Source organism: Echinops telfairi, unplaced genomic scaffold (genome assembly GCF_000313985.2).
Source record: "Echinops telfairi isolate 266 unplaced genomic scaffold, ASM31398v2 ScPeMD7_31;HRSCAF=116, whole genome shotgun sequence".
NCBI lineage: Eukaryota > Metazoa > Chordata > Mammalia > Afrosoricida > Tenrecidae > Echinops > Echinops telfairi.
This window is the reverse complement of record NW_022103928.1, coordinates 12,446,452-12,452,153: the sequence shown is the minus strand read 5'-3', so window position 1 is coordinate 12,452,153 and position 5,702 is coordinate 12,446,452.

Genomic DNA, 5,702 nt, shown 5'->3' with positions numbered 1-5,702 from the left:
TTGAGAAACGATGTACAAATGCGCTTTACACAATTGATGTGTGTATGGATTGGGATAACAGTTGTATGAGCCCCTAATAAAATGTTAAAAAAAAACAAAAAACAAAACAAAAAAACAATGCTCTCCAAATGCGGCCACTGTAATTTGAGAAGCGCGCACACACACATACACAGGTAATTATAAACTGTTTGACAATATTGGCAGTAAAATGGGCATAAATGCTTCCAATGAACATAAAACACCGTCTCAGAAAAGGGGAGCCTAAACATAAGACAAGTCAGACCATTGTAAGGCAGCTAGTTTAAAGATTAGCATTCTAGAAAATAACACAAATTATCAGGGTCTTATTACAAGCCCAGCTGAACTTCACCAGGGAATTTATTTTACATTTTCTATTGCGATTATGATATATGGTATCAAAATTTATTTTTACATTAGCATCTTAAAAGGGAGACCGATATTTGATTAAATACTTTCCAGCTCCAGTACATTTTAGTAAAGAGACCCATAGTCCAACATTGAAAATCTATGGATATAATTTCCTGTAGTAAGGGGATCAGGAATCTGCCTTGTTTTCCTCCTGAGCAGATATGAAGAGTTTTATGGTAACACTTTCCCAAATTGTTATTTTCAACTCAGAGCAGCAGTGAGTGAACTTAAAGATTAACTCCAATAACGGGGAGTAAAGTGGCACAAAAACACCAAAGTTACAGAAAAAGCACACTTTCACCCTGGTTCCTTGGGGTCAGTATGAATTTTCTAAGGCAGCCATAACAAATCACAGTCCAGGTGGCTCTGAGAACAGGTATGTCTTCGCTCATGGTTCTGGGGGCCAAAGTCCCAAAGGGTCAGCAAGGTGGTTTCCTCCTGAGGCTCCAAGGGAGAGTCCACGCTTCTTTCTTCGCTCCCGGATGTTGGCAACTCTTGGCTGATAGCTGCCTCTCTAATCTCCACTATTATTTACACATGGTCTCCTCTCCATGTGATTCTGTGCCTTCGTTTGTTTTCTTTTAAGGCTACTTTTTGGATTTAGAAGACATCCTATGCAGGATGTCTTCTCTCTAGATAATGAATTTAATCACATCTGCAAAGCCCCAAGGTTCTATGGTGGCGCAGTGAGTTGCTCTTTGGCTTGCTTACCTCAAAGTCTGAGGTTCGAAACCAGCCAGTCCTTGGAGGAAAGATGAGGTTTTCTGTACATGAACATGTATAGCCTTAGAAAGCCAAAAGGGGAGTTCTGTCCTAGAGGGTCACTATGCGTGGGAGTCACCTCAATGGCAGAGAGTTTGGTTTGGAGTTTAACAGAGCCCCTGTGCCCATAGGACATCACATTCACAGGTACCCGAGTCTGCAGTGCTCCTCTGGGTACTTGGAAAGATTACAAAAGGCCCTAATTGGGCTTTTCAACCACCTAATAACCTAAAAGGAACATGTGTTCATGTGACAAGAGTAAGAGACCACTTCATTCATTGTTATCTCTCAACTTGGTCAGACACACACACACACACACACACACACACACACACAAGCACACTGGCTGGCAATACAAAAGCCCATTATACACCTGGCTCACACAGCCCCGCAGACCGGAGAGGGAGCGGTCCCAGCTGACAGGATTTTGCGCACTTGCCCCTGGACACGTCGCCATTCTAGTACAAGGACCGACTCCCTGCGTGCTCTCGTGTCCCACAGCCCCTGTGGTTCTGTCAGGGTTGCCTTTATGTCCACCTGTCCTTGAGGGCAGAAAAACTAAAAGTGTCCCGAAATTTGCATCCCTGTGGGAGGACTCCAAGATAGGGGTTACACAGTCTCCAAAGCTGCCCTGTAAAATTAAAGGAAAGTTACCCTCCTTGCCACTCAGCTTAATAGTCATCCTTCTCAATCTTTCCCTTCTGGTTTCATCTCCCCATTCTCTCTCAGTTTATCCTGAGAATAACTCCTGAACAAATCACTCAAATCTCTTGAGAATCATTTTCTCAAAAGTAGGTAGCCTGGGGATACAAGGTAAGAGAGGATAGGGTTACTCTGTCTACTGTTCCCCAAATGACAATCATACACACGTGTTGCCACATTCCCAGAATGCCAACACCAAATGAAATATTAATATTTCTCTCTATATTGATTTTTTAACATGAATTTATTTGTAAAGGATACTTTCCTATCACTGTCTATGGAATTAGAAGACAATATCAATATAATTTATTTTAGGTAAATGAATTCTGGCTAGTCCATAAATTGCAAAGGTACATTAGCACAGAACAGAAAGATTTAGTTCTCTCCAAAAAAGTTGATAGACAATTTATGAGGAGTAACTTGCATCAGTGGCATTTGACGCTCCATCCCTGTGTTGCCCACGTGTCTCCTGTACTGCCTATGGTGCGCACCCTCGCACTGGCAAGCCAGCGTGTAGCTGTGACTGTGTCCATGAATGGCACATAGGGCAATTCTCCATACAGTGGGTATGCAGTAAGTATTAAGCATTCAAAGGGAACGGAGTCAAGGAAGACTGAGTGTCTTTCCTGAGGCCATCTCATGTACAGTTGTGTTTGTTGTTGTACCACTGAGCTGATTCCAACTATGTGACACAGGACAAAGCATCGCCTGGTCCTCAGCCAGCCTCACAATTGTGATGTTTGAACTCACAGTTGCAGCCACGCCACCTTCTTGAGGGTCCTTCTCTTGTTCACGGACTTTACCAAGCATGATGTCCCTGTCCAGAGATTTGTCCCCTCTGATAACGTGGCCAAAGCACGTGAGATGGGTGCCGTCATCCTCCCTTCTAATCAGCATTTTGGCTATACTTCATCTAGGCCTGATGTGCTTGTTCTCTGTCAATCCACGGAACTTTCAATATTCTTTGCCAAAACCATAACTCAAAGGCATCAATTCTTCTGGCGTCTTCTTTATTCATTTTCCAGCTTTAACAAGCATATGAGGCCAATGAAAATACCATGGCTTGGGGCAGGTAGCCCTTAATCCTCAAAACATCATTGATTAGAGGCATGGAAATGGACACACAAAATCCATCTTTCTTCTCTATATGATCTCCTAGCATCAAGAAAGTGTGATTCCTAAAAGCTCACTGATTTTCCCACGATAACTTCATCGATGGCAGTACATTTACAGAAGGATATAAATCTTCACCTCTCATAATAACGATTTTCTCATTCTCTCCAAAATCTGAAGATTCCATAAAGCATTCTTGCTGCCTCATTCTCACCCACTATTTGCCTATTAGCATACCCTACTGTCTTTTTACCACTCCATCAAACTGCTGGTACGCGTCCCTTTTTTTCTTTCCTTATAACCCTCAGAATTGATTTCACTTGTATGTTCATTATTGTTCATTTATAATCAGCTTTTGATTGCATGCTGATTATTCTTAAATTTCAACTTTATACTACTTGAAGAAAAATCGTGCTTGGTGTTAAGCTTCTCATTACAAAATCAGCTGGATTGGGTTATGTAACTGTTTTTCAAAAGGCCTGAAACAAATGTATTAAAATGTAATTTTTTTGGTTATTGTTTAACCTTTGATAAGCTGTCTGAGTAAGGAGAACGGTTAAGTACAGGGTGAGTTCAGAAAAGGATGAAGTTTGTTCTGTTTGGGAAACGCATATGAGTGACACATCTGAATGAGTACTTGCTACTGCTCAAAATGGAGCCTTGGGACATTCACAACTTGGGACATTCACAACGGCAGCTCTTCTTCCTTTATGTTGACTTGACTTTCAGAAATGGTCAGATGCTTCTGAAGCCAAGACTGGTGAATGGGGTCGGTGGACCCAATGTCTCCCTTCAAAAGGAAGTAGAAGAAGCACAAAGAAGGATTGTATAATTCATCAGCCAGCTCTCCAGGCAACCAAGGAAAGCAGCCGTGCACACCCAGGACACCTGCAGACTCCAAACGGACCTAGGGTTCTTGAGAAACAAAGGCTCATCAGATGCGGTCCAGTTTCAGGGCTGACTGATCAGAAAAAAATCGGTCACACGTGTATCTCTCTCAATAAGGGTGTTCAAGAACCCCCGGGCTCCCAAACGTCCTCTCTGGAGGTCCGCACGATTGAAACTACTATCGGAGTGACACTAAAATGTTTCTGCCCAATCTCCTCTCACACGTGTACAGAAGACAAAAACTGCACGGGCAGTTGCAACGCCCACACTGCGAATAACCATCAGGGAAGACTATCCAAAACACCCCTCTTTTTTCCAAGAACCACGCGATCTGCGTGAGGCTGGCTATGATCCATATTCTTCAACCAAAGCAGCACACCCCAACAAGCGGAGTCAGAGAGCAGCCATGAGAACCCAGCTGCCTCCTACTCAGCCTGACAGTCAAGAGATTTGAAAACGGCACAGAAAGCTATTCCCTCACTGAAAAGTGTGCATTAACAAACACATTGTTTTAAATTATTTAGGTAATCATATATGATTATTATTGTCTCTTTAATTTTACCATGGTGTCTGTTTTTTAAAGGAATCCACATTACTTCTCTATTATGTTTTACCTTTTAATATGGTATCCAAAAAAAAAAAAACAACCCCAAAACTAAAACTCCCAGGTCACTGCCATTGAATCGATGTTGATTCGTCGGGACCCCGTGGGGCAGGGTAGAACGGCCCCTGGGTTTCCCAGACTGTCACTGTTTACAGGAGTAGAAAGCCCCGTCCTTCTCCCAGGGAGCTGCGATGGGCTTTGAAGTGCTGGCCTTGTGGTTAGCAGCCCAAAGCATCATCACGATGCCATCGGGGCTCCTATGGGCAATGAAAAATGCAGACCCTCGCATCCTTTTCAGTAATTTTCAAGAGAGAAAAATGAGTCAATTCTGTTCTTTTTCATCTTGACTAATAAGTAAGTACAAAGACAGATATGAGTAGTCGGAACAGCGAGGTATTTCTTAACAGACATTTAAACTGGACATGAGAAACTGAAAAGTCACCTTCAAAACTTCAACTCCAGTGAACATTATCATAAACAACATTAATATTTTTAGAGCATTTTAAGGTTAGGCAAGAAGAAACCACAGACATAAATCTGCTGGTCCAAAGTTTAAATCAAAAGAGCAGTTTCTTTGCCACTTCTCCCCAAACCCAAAAAGTCATATCACAAAAACCTTGCTTTAGGTTAATAATTAATTGTCCTTAAACTATGACCATCTTGCTTATTTAAAACTTCAAGGTTCCAGGAAAGGGATTCTTCTCTGACCCAAAAAGACAGTTTCCTGAAGTGTGTTGGGTGGAAATGGAGGCATCCTGCACATAAAGCAAGGCATCAGAATGAGGGTGCAGTAACTCCTGAATTCCAGTAAGCAGAACACTGCCTGCACATTGCCAGTATTCAGAGAGATGAAATGCCATCATTAAATGTGCTCGCTTGGGGCTAATGAAAAGAAAAACAAAATGTTTTCTTTCTCATCTTTATATAAAGTTTAACTTTATCATTTTCCCCTTATTAAAATTGTATTGTATATAAAAGAGAGTCACCAAATCCATTTTATGCCACTCGTAAAAGCCTCAGCATAACCTTATTATCAAAAAGCACGCCAAAAAACGAGCATCCATTATGCTCACAATATGCCCTCCCAGGGTGCTGACTATGGTCCTCTAATCCTAGAAGCACCCCTGCTCCCCAAGAACCTGTCAGAAAAGCCTCCCACCCTCCGCTTCAAATTAGCCTGGGCACCACCCAGTCATTCTGAACT